This window comes from Pongo pygmaeus, chromosome 11 (assembly GCF_028885625.2).
Source record: "Pongo pygmaeus isolate AG05252 chromosome 11, NHGRI_mPonPyg2-v2.0_pri, whole genome shotgun sequence".
Taxonomy (NCBI): Eukaryota; Metazoa; Chordata; class Mammalia; order Primates; family Hominidae; genus Pongo; species Pongo pygmaeus.
Window position 1 is genome coordinate 12,364,983 of NC_072384.2, and position 19,326 is coordinate 12,384,308.

Here is a 19,326-nt window from a genome sequence, read left to right on the forward strand (position 1 = left end):
TAGACAGAAGCATTCTCAGAAACTTCTGTGCGATGAGTGCATTCAACTCACAGACTTGAACGTTTCTTTTGATAGAACAGTTTTGAAACATTACGTTTGTAGAATCTGCAAGTGTTTATTCGGAGCACCTTGAGGCCTATGTTGGAAAAGGAAATATCTTCACATAAAAACTAGAGAGTAGGATTCTCAGAAACTTCTTTGTGATGAGTTCATTCAACTCACAGAGTTGAACCTACCAATTGATAGAGAAGTTTGGAAACACTCTTTTTGTAGAATCTGCAAGTGGATATTTGGGGCCGTTTGAGGCCTATGCTGGAAAAGGAAATATCTTCACATAAAAACTGAACAGAAGCATTCTCAGAAACTTCTTTGTGTTGAGTGCATTCAACTCACGGACTTGAACTTACCTGTAGAAAGAGCAGTTTTGAAACACTCTTTTGGTAAAATCTGCAAGTGGTTATTTGGAGCACTTCGAGGCCTGTGCTGGGATATGGAATATCTTCACCTAAAAACTACAGAGAAGCATTCTCAGAAAGTTCTTCACGATGCATTCATTCAACTCACAGAGTTGAACCTTCCTTTTGTTAGAACAGTTTTGAAACACTCTTTTTGTGGAATCTGCAAGAGGATATTTGGAGCGTTTTGAGGCCTATGCTGGAAAAGGAAATATCTTCACCTAAAAACTAGACAGAAGCATTCTCAGAAACTTCTGTGCGATGAGTGCATTCAACTCACAGACTTGAACGTTTCTTTTGATAGAACAGTTTTGAAACATTACGTTTGTAGAATCTGCAAGTGTTTATTCGGAGCACCTTGAGGCCTATGTTGGAAAAGGAAATATCTTCACATAAAAACTAGAGAGAAGGATTCTCAGAAACTTCTTTGTGATGAGTTCATTCAACTCAGAGAGTTGAACCTACCAATTGATAGAGAAGTTTGGAAACACTCTTTTTGGAGAATCTGCAAGTGGATATTTGGAGCCGTTTGAGGCCTATGCTGGAAAAGGAAATATCTTCACATAAAAACTGAACAGAAGCATTCTCAGAAACTTCTTTGTGTTGAGTGCATTCAACTCAGGAATTGAACTTACCTGTAGAAAGAGCAGTTTTGAAACACTCTTTTGGTAAAATCTGCAAGTGGTTATTTGGAGCACTTCGAGGCCTGTGCTGGGATATGGAATATCTTCACCTAAAAACTACAGAGAAGCATTCTCAGAAAGTTCTTCACGATGCATTCATTCAACTCACAGAGTTGAACCTTCCTTTTGATAGAACAGTTTTGAAACACTCTTTTTGTGGAATCTGCAAGAGGATATTTGGAGCGTTTTGAGGCCTATGCTGGAAAAGGAAATATCTTCACCTAAAAACTAGACAGAAGCATTCTCAGAAACTTCTGTGTGATGAGTGCATTCAACTCACAGACTTGAACGTTTCTTTTGATAGAACAGTTTTGAAACATTACGTTTGTAGAATCTGCAAGTGTTTATTCGGAGCACCTTGAGGCCTATGTTGGAAAAGGAAATATCTTCACATAAAAACTAGAGAGAAGGATTCTCAGAAACTTCTTTGTGATGAGTTCATTCAACTCACAGAGTTGAACCTACCAATTGATAGAGAAGTTTGGAAACACTCTTTTTGTAGAATCTGCAAGTGGATATTTGGAGCCGTTTGAGGCCTATGCTGGAAAAGGAAATATCTTCACATAAAAACTGAACAGAAGCATTCTCAGAAACTTCTTTGTGTTGAGTGCATTCAACTCACGGACTTGAACTTACCTGTAGAAAGAGCAGTTTTGAAACACTCTTTTGGTAAAATCTGCAAGTGGTTATTTGGAGCACTTCGAGGCCTGTGCTGGGATATGGAATATCTTCACCTAAAAACTACAGAGAAGCATTCTCAGAAAGTTCTTCACGATGCATTCATTCAACTCACGGAGTTGAACCTTCCTTTTGATAGAACAGTTTTGAAACACTCTTTCTGTAGAATCTCCAAGAGGATATTTGGAGCGTTTTGAGGCCTATGCTGGAAAAGGAAATATCTTCACCTAAAAACTAGACAGAAGCATTCTCAGAAACTTCTGTGCGATGAGTGCATTCAACTCACAGACTTGAACGTTTCTTTTGATAGAACAGTTTTGAAACATTACGTTTGTAGAATCTGCAAGTGTTTATTCGGAGCACCTTGAGGCCTATGTTGGAAAAGGAAATATCTTCACATAAAAACTAGAGAGAAGGATTCTCAGAAACTTCTTTGTGATGAGTTCATTCAACTCACAGAGTTGAACCTAGCAATTGATAGAGAAGTTTGGAAACACTCTTTTTGTAGAATCTGCAATTGGATATTTGGAGCCGTTTGAGGCCTATGCTGGAAAAGGAAATATCTTCACATAAAAACTGAACAGAAGCATTCTCAGAAACTTCTTTGTGTTGAGTGCATTCAACTCACGGATTTGAACTCACCTGAAGAAAGAGCAGTTTTGAAACACTCTTTTGGTAAATTCTGCAAGTGGTTATTTGGAGCACTTCGAGGCCTGTGCTGGGATATGGAATATCTTCACCTAAAAACTACAGAGAAGCATTCTCAGAAAGTTCTTCACGATGCATTCATTCAACTCACAGAGTTGAACCTTCCTTTTGATAGAACAGTTTTGAAACACTCTTTTTGTGGAATCTGCAAGAGGATATTTGGAGCGTTTTGAGGCCGATGCTGGAAAAGGAAATATCTTCACCTAAAAACTCAGCAGAAGCATTCTCAGAAACTTCTGTGCGATTAGTGCATTCAACTCACAGACTTGAACGTTTCTTTTGATAGAACAGTTTTGAAACATTACGTTTGTAGAATCTGCAAGTGTTTATTCGGAGCACCTTGAGGCCTACGTTGGAAAAGGAAATATCTTCACATAAAAACTAGAGAGAAGGATTCTCAGAAACTTCTTTGTGATAAGTTCATTCAACTCACAGAGTTGAACCTACCAATTGATAGAGAAGTTTGGAAACACTCTTTTTGTAGAATCTGCAAGTGGATATTTGGAGCCGTTTGAGGCCTATGCTGGAAAAGGAAATATCTTCACATAAAAACTGAACAGAAGCATTCTCAGAAACTTCTTTGTGTTGAGTGCATTCAACTCACAGACTTGAACTTACCTGTAGAAAGAGCAGTTTTGAAACATTCTTTTGGTAAAATCTGCAAGTGGTTATTTGGAGCACTTCGAGGCCTGTGCTGGGATATGGAATATCTTCACCTAAAAACTACAGAGAAGCATTCTCAGAAAGTTCTTCACGATGCATTCATTCAACTCACAGAGTTGAACCTTCCTTTTGATAGAACAGTTTTGAAACACTCTTTCTGTAGAATCTGCAAGAGGATATTTGGAGCGTTTTGAGGCCTATGCTGGAAAAGGAAATATCTTCACCTAAAAACTAGACAGAAGCATTCTCAGAAACTTCTGTGTGATGAGTGCATTCAACTCACAGACTTGAACGTTTCTTTTGATAGAACAGTTTTGAAACATTACGTTTGTAGAATCTGCAAGTGTTTATTCGGAGCACCTTGAGGCCTATGTTGGAAAAGGAAATATCTTCACATAAAAACTAGAGAGTAGGATTCTCAGAAACTTCTTTGTGATGAGTTCATTCAACTCACAGAGTTGAACCTACCAATTGATAGAGAAGTTTGGAAACACTCTTTTTGTAGAATCTGCAAGTGGATATTTGGGGCCGTTTGAGGCCTATGCTGGAAAAGGAAATATCTTCACATAAAAACTGAACAGAAGCATTCTCAGAAACTTCTTTGTGTTGAGTGCATTCAACTCACGGACTTGAACTTACCTGTAGAAAGAGCAGTTTTGAAACACTCTTTTGGTAAAATCTGCAAGTGGTTATTTGGAGCACTTCGAGGCCTGTGCTGGGATATGGAATATCTTCACCTAAAAACTACAGAGAAGCATTCTCAGAAAGTTCTTCACGATGCATTCATTCAACTCACAGAGTTGAACCTTCCTTTTGTTAGAACAGTTTTGAAACACTCTTTTTGTGGAATCTGCAAGAGGATATTTGGAGCGTTTTGAGGCCTATGCTGGAAAAGGAAATATCTTCACCTAAAAACTAGACAGAAGCATTCTCAGAAACTTCTGTGCGATGAGTGCATTCAACTCACAGACTTGAACGTTTCTTTTGATAGAACAGTTTTGAAACATTACGTTTGTAGAATCTGCAAGTGTTTATTCGGAGCACCTTGAGGCCTATGTTGGAAAAGGAAATATCTTCACATAAAAACTAGAGAGAAGGATTCTCAGAAACTTCTTTGTGATGAGTTCATTCAACTCAGAGAGTTGAACCTACCAATTGATAGAGAAGTTTGGAAACACTCTTTTTGGAGAATCTGCAAGTGGATATTTGGAGCCGTTTGAGGCCTATGCTGGAAAAGGAAATATCTTCACATAAAAACTGAACAGAAGCATTCTCAGAAACTTCTTTGTGTTGAGTGCATTCAACTCAGGAATTGAACTTACCTGTAGAAAGAGCAGTTTTGAAACACTCTTTTGGTAAAATCTGCAAGTGGTTATTTGGAGCACTTCGAGGCCTGTGCTGGGATATGGAATATCTTGACCTAAAAACTACAGAGAAGCATTCTCAGAAAGTTCTTCACGATGCATTCATTCAACTCACAGAGTTGAACCTTCCTTTTGATAGAACAGTTTTGAAACACTCTTTTTGTGGAATCTGCAAGAGGATATTTGGAGCGTTTTGAGGCCTATGCTGGAAAAGGAAATATCTTCACCTAAAAACTAGACAGAAGCATTCTCAGAAACTTCTGTGTGATGAGTGCATTCAACTCACAGACTTGAACGTTTCTTTTGATAGAACAGTTTTGAAACATTACGTTTGTAGAATCTGCAAGTGTTTATTCGGAGCACCTTGAGGCCTATGTTGGAAAAGGAAATATCTTCACATAAAAACTAGAGAGAAGGATTCTCAGAAACTTCTTTGTGATGAGTTCATTCAACTCACAGAGTTGAACCTACCAATTGATAGAGAAGTTTGGAAACACTCTTTTTGTAGAATCTGCAAGTGGATATTTGGAGCCGTTTGAGGCCTATGCTGGAAAAGGAAATATCTTCACATAAAAACTGAACAGAAGCATTCTCAGAAACTTCTTTGTGTTGAGTGCATTCAACTCACGGACTTGAACTTACCTGTAGAAACAGCAGTTTTGAAACACTCTTTTGGTAAAATCTGCAAGTGGTTATTTGGAGCACTTCGAGGCCTGTGCTGGGATATGGAATATCTTCACCTAAAAACTACAGAGAAGCATTCTCAGAAAGTTCTTCACGATGCATTCATTCAACTCACGGAGTTGAACCTTCCTTTTGATAGAACAGTTTTGAAACACTCTTTCTGTAGAATCTCCAAGAGGATATTTGGAGCGTTTTGAGGCCTATGCTGGAAAAGGAAATATCTTCACCTAAAAACTAGACAGAAGCATTCTCAGAAACTTCTGTGCGATGAGTGCATTCAACTCACAGACTTGAACGTTTCTTTTGATAGAACAGTTTTGAAACATTACGTTTGTAGAATCTGCAAGTGTTTATTCGGAGCACCTTGAGGCCTATGTTGGAAAAGGAAATATCTTCACATAAAAACTAGAGAGAAGGATTCTCAGAAACTTCTTTGTGATGAGTTCATTCAACTCACAGAGTTGAACCTAGCAATTGATAGAGAAGTTTGGAAACACTCTTTTTGTAGAATCTGCAATTGGATATTTGGAGCCGTTTGAGGCCTATGCTGGAAAAGGAAATATCTTCACATAAAAACTGAACAGAAGCATTCTCAGAAACTTCTTTGTGTTGAGTGCATTCAACTCACGGATTTGAACTCACCTGAAGAAAGAGCAGTTTTGAAACACTCTTTTGGTAAATTCTGCAAGTGGTTATTTGGAGCACTTCGAGGCCTGTGCTGGGATATGGAATATCTTCACCTAAAAACTACAGAGAAGCATTCTCAGAAAGTTCTTCACGATGCATTCATTCAACTCACAGAGTTGAACCTTCCTTTTGATAGAACAGTTTTGAAACACTCTTTTTGTGGAATCTGCAAGAGGATATTTGGAGCGTTTTGAGGCCGATGCTGGAAAAGGAAATATCTTCACCTAAAAACTCAGCAGAAGCATTCTCAGAAACTTCTGTGCGATTAGTGCATTCAACTCACAGACTTGAACGTTTCTTTTGATAGAACAGTTTTGAAACATTACGTTTGTAGAATCTGCAAGTGTTTATTCGGAGCACCTTGAGGCCTACGTTGGAAAAGGAAATATCTTCACATAAAAACTAGAGAGAAGGATTCTCAGAAACTTCTTTGTGATAAGTTCATTCAACTCACAGAGTTGAACCTACCAATTGATAGAGAAGTTTGGAAACACTCTTTTTGTAGAATCTGCAAGTGGATATTTGGAGCCGTTTGAGGCCTATGCTGGAAAAGGAAATATCTTCACATAAAAACTGAACAGAAGCATTCTCAGAAACTTCTTTGTGTTGAGTGCATTCAACTCACAGACTTGAACTTACCTGTAGAAAGAGCAGTTTTGAAACATTCTTTTGGTAAAATCTGCAAGTGGTTATTTGGAGCACTTCGAGGCCTGTGCTGGGATATGGAATATCTTCACCTAAAAACTACAGAGAAGCATTCTCAGAAAGTTCTTCACGATGCATTCATTCAACTCACAGAGTTGAACCTTCCTTTTGATAGAACAGTTTTGAAACACTCTTTCTGTAGAATCTGCAAGAGGATATTTGGAGCGTTTTGAGGCCTATGCTGGAAAAGGAAATATCTTCACCTAAAAACTAGACAGAAGCATTCTCAGAAACTTCTGTGTGATGAGTGCATTCAACTCACAGACTTGAACGTTTCTTTTGATAGAACAGTTTTGAAACATTACGTTTGTAGAATCTGCAAGTGTTTATTCGGAGCACCTTGAGGCCTATGTTGGAAAAGGAAATATCTTCACATAAAAACTAGAGAGAAGGATTCTCAGAAACTTCTTTGTGATGAGTTCATTCAACTCACAGAGTTGAACCTACCAATTGATAGAGAAGTTTGGAAACACTCTTTTTGTAGAATCTGCAAGTGGATATTTGGAGCCGTTTGAGGCCTATGCTGGAAAAGGAAATATCTTCACATAAAAACTGAACAGAAGCATTCTCAGAAACTTCTTTGTGTTGAGTGCATTCAACTCACAGACTTGAACTTACCTGTAGAAAGAGCAGTTTTGAAACACTCTTTTGGTAAAATCTGCAAGTGGTTATTTGGAGCACTTCGAGGCCTGTGCTGGGATATGGAATATCTTCACCTAAAAACTACAGAGAAGCATTCTCAGAAAGTTCTTCACGATGCATTCATTCAACTCACAGAGTTGAACCTTCCTTTTGATAGAACAGTTTTGAAACACTCTTTTTGTGGAACCTGCAAGAGGATATTTGGAGCGTTTTGAGGCCTATGCTGGAAAAGGAAATATCTTCACCTAAAAACTAGACAGAAGCATTCTCAGAAACTTCTGTGCGATGAGTGCATTCAACTCACAGACTTGAACGTTTCTTTTGATAGAACAGTTTTGAAACATTACGTTTGTAGAATCTGCAAGTGTTTATTCGGAGCACCTTGAGGCCTATGTTGGAAAAGGAAATATCTTCACATAAAAACTAGAGAGAAGGATTCTCAGAAACTTCTTTGTGATGAGTTCATTCAACTCACAGATTTGAACCTACCAATTGATAGAGAAGTTTGGAAACACTCTTTTTGTAGAATCTGCAAGTGGATAGTTGAGCCGTTTGAGGCCTATGCTGGAAAAGGAAGTATCTTCACATAAAAACTGAACAGAAGCATTCTCAGAAACTTCTTTGTGTTGAGTGCATTCAACTCACAGACTTGAACTTACCTATAGAAAGAGCAGTTTTGAAACACTCTTTTGGTAAAATCTGCAAGTGGTTATTTGGAGCACTTCGAGGCCTGTGCTGGGATATGGAATATCTTCACCTAAAAACTACAGAGAAGCATTCTCAGAAAGTTCTTCACGATGCATTCATTCAACTCACAGAGTTGAACCTTCCTTTTGATAGAGCAGTTTTGAAACACTCTTTCTGTAGAATCTCCAAGAGGATATTTGGAGCGTTTTGAGGCCTATGCTGGAAAAGGAAATATCTTCACCTAAAAACTAGACAGAAGCATTCTCAGAAACTTCTGTGCGATGAGTGCATTCAACTCACAGACTTGAACGTTTCTTTTGATAGAACAGTTTTGAAACATTACGTTTGTAGAATCTGCAAGTGTTTATTTGGAGCACCTTGAGGCCTATGTTGGAAAAGGAAATATCTTCACATAAAAACTAGAGAGAAGGATTCTCAGAAACTTCTTTGTGATGAGTTCATTCAACTCAGAGAGTTGAACCTATCAATTGATAGAGAAGTTTGGAAACACTCTTTTTGTAGAATCTGCAAGTGGATATTTGGAGCCGTTTGAGGCCTATGCTGGAAAAGGAAATATCTTCACATAAAAACTGAACAGAAGCATTCTCAGAAACTTCTTTGTGTTGAGTGCATTCAACTCACGGACTTGAACTTACCTGTAGAAAGAGCAGTTTTGAAACACTCTTTTGGTAAAATCTGCAAGTGGTTATTTGGAGCACTTCGAGGCCTGTGCTGGGATATGGAATATCTTCACCTAAAAACTACAGAGAAGCATTCTCAGAAAGTTCTTCACGATGCATTCATTCAACTCACAGAGTTGAACCTTCCTTTTGATAGTACAGTTTTGAAACACTCTTTCTGTAGAATCTGCAAGAGGATATTTGGAGCGTTTTGAGGCCTATGCTGGAAAAGGAAATATCTTCACCTAAAAACTAGACAGAAGCATTCTCAGAAACTTCTGTGCGATGAGTGCATTCAACTCACAGACTTGAACGTTTCTTTTGATAGAACAGTTTTGAAACATTACGTTTGTAGAATCTGCAAGTGTTTATTCGGAGCACCTTGAGGCCTATGTTGGAAAAGGAAATATCTTCACATAAAAACTAGAGAGAAGGATTCTCAGAAACTTCTTTGTGATGAGTTCATTCAACTCACAGAGTTGAACCTACCAATTGATAGAGAAGTTTGGAAACACTCTTTTTGTAGAATCTGCAAGTGGATATTTGGAGCCTTTTGAGGCCTATGCTGGAAAAGGAAATAACTTCACATAAAAACTGAACAGAAGCATTCTCAGAAACTTCTTTGTGTTGAGTGCATTCAACTCACAGACTTGAACTTACCTGTAGAAAGAGCAGTTTTGAAACACTCTTTTGGTAAAATCTGCAAGTGGTTATTTGGAGCACTTCGAGGCCTGTGCTGGGATATGGAATATCTTCACCTAAAAACTACAGAGAAGCATTCTCAGTAAGTTCTTCACGATGCATTCATTCAACTCACAGAGTTGAACCTTCCTTTTGATAGAACAGTTTTGAAACACTCTTTTTGTGGAATCTGCAAGAGGATATTTGGAGCGTTTTGAGGCCTATGCTGGAAAAGGAAATATCTTCACCTAAAAACTAGACAGAAGCATTCTCAGAAACTTCTGTGCGATGAGTGCATTCAACTCACAGACTTGAACGTTTCTTTTGATAGAACAGTTTTGAAACATTACGTTTGTAGAATCTGCAAGTGTTTATTCGGAGCACCTTGAGGCCTATGTTGGAAAAGGAAATATCTTCACATAAAAACTAGAGAGAAGGATTCTCAGAAACTTCTTTGTGATGAGTTCATTCAACTCACAGAGTTGAACCTACCAATTGATAGAGAAGTTTGGAAACACTCTTTTTGTAGAATCTGCAAGTGGATATTTGGAGCCGTTAGAGGCCTATGCTGGAAAAGGAAATATCTTCACATAAAAACTGAACAGAAGCATTCTCAGAAACTTCTTTGTGTTGAGTGCATTCAACTCACGGACTTGAACTTACCTGTAGAAAGAGCAGTTTTGAAACACTCTTTTGGTAAAATCTGCAAGTGGTTATTTGGAGCACTTCGAGGCCTGTGCTGGGATATGGAATATCTTCACCTAAAAACTACAGAGAAGCATTCTCAGAAAGTTCTTCACGATGCATTCATTCAACTCACAGAGTTGAACCTTCCTTTTGATAGAACAGTTTTGAAACACTCTTTTTGTGGAATCTGCAAGAGGATATTTGGAGCGTTTTGAGGCCTATGCTGGAAAAGGAAATATCTTCACCTAAAAACTAGACAGAAGCATTCTCAGAAACTTCTGTGCGATGAGTGCATTCAACTCACAGACTTGAACGTTTCTTTTGATAGAACAGTTTTGAAACATTACGTTTGTAGAATCTGCAAGTGTTTATTCGGAGCACCTTGAGGCCTATGTTGGAAAAGGAAATATCTTCACATAAAAACTAGAGAGAAGGATTCTCAGAAACTTCTTTGTGATGAGTTCATTCAACTCACAGAGTTGAACCTACCAATTGATAGAGAAGTTTGGAAACACTCTTTTTGTAGAATCTGCAAGTGGATATTTGGAGCCGTTTGAGGCCTATGCTGGAAAAGGAAATATCTTCACATAAAAACTGAACAGAAGCATTCTCAGAAACTTCTTTGTGTTGAGTGCATTCAACTCACGGACTTGAACTTACCTGCAGAAAGAGCAGTTTTGAAACACTCTTTTGGTAAAATCTGCAAGTGGTTATTTGGAGCACTTCGAGGCCTGTGCTGGGATATGGAATATCTTCACCTAAAAACTACAGAGAAGCATTCTCAGAAAGTTCTTCACGATGCATTCATTCAACTCACAGAGTTGAACCTTCCTTTTGATAGAACAGTTTTGAAACACTCTTTTTGTGGAATCTGCAAGAGGATATTTGGAGCGTTTTGAGGCCTATGCTGGAAAAGGAAATATCTTCACCTAAAAACTAGACAGAAGCATTCTCAGAAACTTCTGTGCGATGAGTGCATTCAACTCACAGACTTGAACGTTTCTTTTGATAGAACAGTTTTGAAACATTACGTTTGTAGAATCTGCAAGTGTTTATTCGGAGCACCTTGAGGCCTATGTTGGAAAAGGAAATATCTTCACATAAAAACTAGAGAGAAGGATTCTCAGAAACTTCTTTGTGATGAGTTCATTCAACTCACAGAGTTGAACCTACCAATTGATAGAGAAGTTTGGAAACACTCTTTTTGGAGAATCTGCAAGTGGAAATTTGGAGCCGTTTGAGGCCTATGCTGGAAAAGGAAATATCTTCACATAAAAACTGAACAGAAGCATTCTCAGAAACTTCTTTGTGTTGAGTGCATTCAACTCACAGACTTGAACTTACCTATAGAAAGAGCAGTTTTGAAACACTCTTTTGGTAAAATCTGCAAGTGGTAATTTGGAGCACTTCGAGGCCTGTGCTGGGATATGGAATATCTTCACCTAAAAACTACAGAGAAGCATTCTCAGAAAGTTCTTCACGATGCATTCATTCAACTCACAGAGTTGAACCTTCCTTTTGATAGAACAGTTTTGAAACACTCTTTTTGTGGAATCTGCAAGAGGATATTTGGAGCGTTTTGAGGCCTATGCTGGAAAAGGAAATATCTTCACCTAAAAACTAGACAGAAGCATTCTCAGAAACTTCTGTGCGATGAGTGCATTCAACTCACAGACTTGAACGTTTCTTTTGATAGAACAGTTTTGAAACATTACGTTTGTAGAATCTGCAAGTGTTTATTCGGAGCACCTTGAGGCCTATGTTGGAAAAGGAAATATCTTCACATAAAAACTAGAGAGAAGGATTCTCAGAAACTTCTTTGTGATGAGTTCATTCAACTCACAGAGTTGAACCTACCAATTGATAGAGAAGTTTGGAAACACTCTTTTTGTAGAATCTGCAAGTGGATATTTGGAGCCGTTTGAGGCCTATGCTAGAAAAGGAAATATCTTCACATAAAAACTGAACAGAAGCATTCTCAGAAACTTCTTTGTGTTGAGTGCATTCAACTCACGGACTTGAACTTACCTGTAGAAAGAGCAGTTCTGAAACACTCTTTTGGTAAAATCTGCAAGTGGTTATTTGGAGCACTTCGAGGCCTGTGCTGGGATATGGAATATCTTCACCTAAAAACTACAGAGAAGCATTCTCAGAAAGTTCTTCACGATGCATTCATTCAACTCACAGAGTTGAACCTTCCTTTTGATAGAACAGTTTTGAAACACTCTTTTTGTGGAATCTGCAAGAGGATATTTGGAGCGTTTTGAGGCCTATGCTGGAAAAGGAAATATCTTCACCTAAAAACTAGACAGAAGCATTCTCAGAAACTTCTGTGCGATGAGTGCATTCAACTCACAGACTTGAACGTTTCTTTTGATAGAACAGTTTTGAAACATTACGTTTGTAGAATCTGCAAGTGTTTATTCGGAGCACCTTGAGGCCTATGTTGGAAAAGGAAATATCTTCACATAAAAACTAGAGAGAAGGATTCTCAGAAACTTCTTTGTGATGAGTTCATTCAACTCAGAGAGTTGAACCTACCAATTGATAGAGAAGTTTGGAAACACTCTTTTTGTAGAATCTGCAAGTGGATATTTGGAGCCGTTTGAGGCCTATGCTGGAAAAGGAAATATCTTCACATAAAAACTGAACAGAAGCATTCTCAGAAACTTCTTTGTGTTGAGTGCATTCAACTCACGGACTTGAACTTACCTGTAGAAAGAGCAGTTTTGAAACACTCTTTTGGTAAAATCTGCAAGTGGTTATTTGGAGCACTTCGAGGCCTGTGCTGGGATATGGAATATCTTCACCTAAAAACTACAGAGAAGCATTCTCAGAAAGTTCTTCACGATGCATTCATTCAACTCACAGAGTTGAACCTTCCTTTTGATAGAACAGTTTTGAAACACTCTTTCTGTAGAATCTGCAAGAGGATATTTGGAGCGTTTTGAGGCCTATGCTGGAAAAGGAAATATCTTCACCTAAAAACTAGACAGAAGCATTCTCAGAAACTTCTGTGCGATGAGTGCATTCAACTCACAGACTTGAACGTTTCTTTTGATAGAACAGTTTTGAAACATTACGTTTGTAGAATCTGCAAGTGTTTATTCGGAGCACCTTGAGGCCTATGTTGGAAAAGGAAATATCTTCACATAAAAACTAGAGAGAAGGATTCTCAGAAACTTCTTTGTGATGAGTTCATTCAACTCACAGAGTTGAACCTACCAATTGATAGAGAAGTTTGGAAACACTCTTTTTGTAGAATCTGCAAGTGGATATTTGGAGCCGTTTGAGGCCTATGCTGGAAAAGGAAATATCTTCACATAAAAACTGAACAGAAGCATTCTCAGAAACTTCTTTGTGTTGAGTGCATTCAACTCACGGACTTGAACTTACCTGTAGAAAGAGCAGTTTTGAAACACTCTTTTGGTAAAATCTGCAAGTGGTTATTTGGAGCACTTCGAGGCCTGTGCTGGGATATGGAATATCTTCACCTAAAAACTACAGAGAAGCATTCTCAGAAAGTTCTTCACGATGCCTTCATTCAACTCACAGAGTTGAACCTTCCTTTTGATAGAACAGTTTTGAAACACTCTTTCTGTAGAATCTGCAAGAGGATATTTGGAGCGTTTTGAGGCCTATGCTGGAAAAGGAAATATCTTCACCTAAAAACTAGACAGAAGCATTCTCAGAAACTTCTGTGCAATGAGTGCATTCAACTCACAGACTTGAACGTTTCTTTTGATAGAACAGTTTTGAAACATTACGTTTGTAGAATCTGCAAGTGTTTATTCGGAGCACCTTGAGGCCTATGTTGGAAAAGGAAATATCTTCACATAAAAACGAGAGAGAAGGATTCTAAGAAACTTCTTTCTGATGAGTTCATTCAACTCACAGAGTTGAACCTACCAATTGATAGAGAAGTTTGGAAACACTCTTTTTGGAGAATCTGCAAGTGGATATTTGGAGCCGTTTGAGGCCTATGCTGGAAAAGGAAATATCTTCACATAAAAACTGAACAGAAGCATTCTCAGAAACTTCTTTGTGTTGAGTGTATTCAACTCACAGACTTGAACTTACCTATAGAAAGAGCAGTTTTGAAACACTCTTTTGGTAAAATCTGCAAGTGGTAATTTGGAGCACTTCGAGGCCTGTGCTGGGATATGGAATATCTTCACCTAAAAACTACAGAGAAGCATTCTCAGAAAGTTCTTCACGATGCATTCATTCAACTCACAGAGTTGAACCTTCCTTTTGATAGAACAGTTTTGAAACACTCTTTCTGTAGAATCTCCAAGAGGATATTTGGAGCGTTTTGAGGCCTATGCTGGAAAAGGAAATATCTTCACCTAAAAACTAGACAGAAGCATTCTCAGAAACTTCTGTGCGATGAGTGCATTCAACTCACAGACTTGAACGTTTCTTTTGATAGAACAGTTTTGAAACATTACGTTTGTAGAATCTGCAAGTGTTTATTCGGAGCACCTTGAGGCCTATGTTGGAAAAGGAAATATCTTCACATAAAAACTAGAGAGAAGGATTCTCAGAAACTTCTTTGTGATGAGTTCATTCAACTCCCAGATTTGAACCTACCAATTGATAGAGAAGTTTGGAAACACTCTTTTTGTAGAATCTGCAATTGGATATTTGGAGCCGTTTGAGGCCTATGCTGGAAAAGGAAATATCTTCACATAAAAACTGAACAGAAGCATTCTCAGAAACTTCTTTGTGTTGAGTGCATTCAACTCACAGACTTGAACTTACCTGTAGAAAGAGCAGTTTTGAAACACTCTTTTGGTAAAATCTGCAAGTGGTTATTTGGAGCACTTCGAGGCCTGTGCTGGGATATGGAATATCTTCACATAAAAACTACAGAGAAGCATTCTCAGAAAGTTCTTCACGATGCATTCATTCAACTCACAGAGTTGAACCTTCCTTTTGATAGAACAGTTTTGAAACACTCTTTTTGTAGAATCTGCAAGAGGATATTTGGAGCGTTTTGAGGCCTATGCTGGAAAAGGAAATATCTTCACCTAAAAACTAGACAGAAGCATTCTCAGAAACTTCTGTGGGATGCCTGCATTCAACTAACAGACTTGAACGTTTCTTTTGATAGAACAGTTTTGAAACATTACGTTTGTAGAATCTGCAAGTGTTTATTCGGAGCACCTTGAGGCCTATGTTGGAAAAGGAAATATCTTTACATAAAAACTAGAGAGAAGGATTCTCAGAAACTTCTTTGTGATGAGTTCATTCAACTCACAGAGTTGAACCTAGCAATTGATAGAGAAGTTTGGAAACACTCTTTTTGTAGAATCTGCAAGTGTATATTTGGAGCCGTTTGAGGCCTATGCTGGAAAAGGAAATATCTTCACATAAAAACTGAACAGAAGCATTCTCAGAAACTTCTTTGTGTTGAGTGCATTCAACTCACGGACTTGAACTTACCTGTAGAAAGAGCAGTTTTGAAACACTCTTTTGGTAAAATCTGCAAGTGGTTATTTGGAGCACTTCGAGGCCTGTGCTGGGATATGGAATATCTTCACCTAAAAACTACAGAGAAGCATTCTCAGAAAGTTCTTCACGATGCATTCATTCAACTCACAGAGTTGAACCTTCCTTTTGATAGAACAGTTTTGAAACACTCTTTCTGTAGAATCTCCAAGAGGATATTTGGAGCGTTTTGAGGCCTATGCTGGAAAAGGAAATATCTTCACCTAAAAACTAGACAGAAGCATTCTCAGAAACTTCTGTGCGATGAGTGCATTCAACTCACAGACTTGAACGTTTCTTTTGATAGAACAGTTTTGAAACATTACGTTTGTAGAATCTGCAAGTGTTTATTCGGAGCACCTTGAGGCCTATGTTGGAAAAGGAAATATCTTCACATAAAAACTAGAGAGAAGGATTCTCAGAAACTTCTTTGTGATGAGTTCATTCAACTCCCAGAGTTGAACCTACCAATTGATAGAGAAGTTTGGAAACACTCTTTTTGTAGAATCTGCAATTGGATATTTGGAGCCGTTTGAGGCCTATGCTGGAAAAGGAAATATCTTCACATAAAAACTGAACAGAAGCATTCTCAGAAACTTCTTTGTGTTGAGTGCATTCAACTCACGGACTTGAACTTACCTGTAGAAAGAGCAGTTTTGAAACACTCTTTTGGTAAAATCTGCAAGTGGTTATTTGGAGCACTTCGAGGCCTGTGCTGGGATATGGAATATCTTCACCTAAAAACTACAGAGAAGCATTCTCAGAAAGTTCTTCACGATGCATTCATTCAACTCACAGAGTTGAACCTTCCTTTTGATAGAACAGTTTTGAAACACTCTTTTTGTGGAATCTGCAAGAGGATATTTGGAGCGTTTTGAGGCCTATGCTGGAAAAGGAAATATCTTCACCTAAAAACTAGACAGAAGCATTCTCAGAAACTTCTGTGTGATGAGTGCATTCAACTCACAGACTTGAACGTTTCTTTTGATAGAACAGTTTTGAAACATTACGTTTGTAGAATCTGCAAGTGTTTATTCGGAGCACCTTGAGGCCTATGTTGGAAAAGGAAATATCTTCACATAAAAACTAGAGAGAAGGATTCTCAGAAACTTCTTTGTGATGAGTTCATTCAACTCACAGAGTTGAACCTACCAATTGATAGAGAAGTTTGGAAACACTCTTTTTGTAGAATCTGCAAGTGGATATTTGGAGCCGTTTGAGGCCTATGCTGGAAAAGGAAATATCTTCACATAAAAACTGAACAGAAGCATTCTCAGAAACATCTTTGTGTTGAGTGCATTCAACTCACAGACTTGAACTTACCTGTAGAAAGAGCAGTTTTGAAACATTCTTTTGGTAAAATCTGCAAGTGGTTATTTGGAGCACTTCGAGGCCTGTGCTGGGATATGGAATATCTTCACCTAAAAACTACAGAGAAGCATTCTCAGAAAGTTCTTCACGATGCATTCATTCAACTCACAGAGTTGAACCTTCCTTTTGATAGAACAGTTTTGAAACACTCTTTCTGTAGAATCTGCAAGAGGATATTTGGAGCGTTTTGAGGCCTATGCTGGAAAAGGAAATATCTTCACCTAAAAACTAGACAGAAGCATTCTCAGAAACTTCTGTGCGATGAGTGCATTCAACTCACAGACTTGAACGTTTCTTTTGATAGAACAGTTTTGAAACATTACGTTTGTAGAATCTGCAAGTGTTTATTCGGAGCACCTTGAGGCCTATGTTGGAAAAGGAAATATCTTCACATAAAAACTAGAGAGAAGGATTCTCAGAAACTTCTTTGTGATGAGTTCATTCAACTCACAGAGTTGAACCTACCAATTGATAGAGAAGTTTGGAAACACTCTTTTTGTAGAATCTGCAAGTGGATATTTGGAGCCTTTTGAGGCCTATGCTGGAAAAGGAAACATCTTCACATAAAAACTGAACAGAAGCATTCTCAGAAACTTCTTTGTGTTGAGTGCATTCAACTCACAGACTTGAACTTACCTGTAGAAAGAGCAGTTTTGAAACACTCTTTTGGTAAAATCTGCAAGTGGTTATTTGGAGCACTTCGAGGCCTGTGCTGGGATATGGAATATCTTCACCTAAAAACTACAGAGAAGCATTCTCAGAAAGTTCTTCACGATGCATTCATTCAACTCACAGAGTTGAACCTTCCTTTTGATAGAACAGTTTTGAAACACTCTTTTTGTGGAATCTGCAAGAGGATATTTGGAGCGTTTTGAGGCCTATGCTGGAAAAGGAAATATCTTCACCTAAAAACTAGACAGAAGCATTCTCAGAAACTTCTGTGCGATGAGTGCATTCAACTCACAGACTTGAACGTTTCTTTTGATAGAACAGTTTTGAAACATTACGTTTGTAGAATCTGCAAGTGTTTATTCGGAGCACCTTGAGGCCTATGTTGGAAAAGGAAATATCTTCACATAAAAACTAGAGAGAAGGATTCTCAGAAACTTCTTTGTGATGAGTTCATTCAACTCACAGATTTGAACATACCAATTGATAGAGAAATTTGGAAACACTCTTTTTGTAGAATCTGCAAGTGGATATTTGAGCCGTTTGAGGCCTATGCTGGAAAAGGAAGTATCTTCACATAAAAACTGAACAGAAGCATTCTCAGAAACTTCTTTGTGTTGAGTGCATTCAACTCACAGACTTGAACTTACCTATAGAAAGAGCAGTTTTGAAACACTCTTTTGGTAAAATCTGCAAGTGGTTATTTGGAGCACTTCGAGGCCTGTGCTGGGATATGGAATATCTTCACCTAAAAACTACAGAGAAGCATTCTCAGAAAGTTCTTCACGATGCATTCATTCAACTCACAGAGTTGAACCTTCCTTTTGATAGAGCAGTTTTGAAACACTCTTTCTGTAGAATCTCCAAGAGGATATTTGGAGCGTTTTGAGGCCTATGCTGGAAAAGGAAATATCTTCACCTAAAAACTAGACAGAAGCATTCTCAGAAACTTCTGTGCGATGAGTGCATTCAACTCACAGACTTGAACGTTTCTTTTGATAGAACAGTTTTGAAACATTACGTTTGTAGAATCTGCAAGTGTTTATTCGGAGCACCTTGAGGCCTATGTTGGAAAAGGAAATATCTTCACATAAAAACTAGAGAGAAGGATTCTCAGAAACTTCTTTGTGATGAGTTCATTCAACTCAGAGAGTTGAACCTACCAATTGATAGAGAAGTTTGGAAACACTCTTTTTGTAGAATCTGCAAGTGGATGTTTGGAGCCGTTTGAGGCCTATGTTGGAAAAGGAAATATCTTCACATAAAAACTGAACAGAAGCATTCTCAGAAACTTCTTTGTGTTGAGTGCATTCAACTCACGGACTTGAACTTACCTGTAGAAAGAGCAGTTTTGAAACACTCTTTTGGTAAAATCTGCAAGTGGTTATTTGGAGCACTTCGAGGCCTGTGCTGGGATATGGAATATCTTCACCTAAAAACTACAGAGAAGCATTCTCAGAAAGTTCTTCACGATGCATTCATTCAACTCACAGAGTTGAACCTTCCTTTTGATAGAACAGTTTTGAAACACTCTTTCTGTAGAATCTGCAAGAGGATATTTGGAGCGTTTTGAGGCCTATGCTGGAAAAGGAAATATCTTCACCTAAAAACTAGACAGAAGCATTCTCAGAAACTTCTGTGCGATGAGTGCATTCAACTCACAGACTTGAACGTTTCTTTTGATAGAACAGTTTTGAAACATTACGTTTGTAGAATCTGCAATTGTTTATTCGGAGCACCTTGAGGCCTATGTTGGAAAAGGAAATATCTTCACATAAAAACTAGAGAG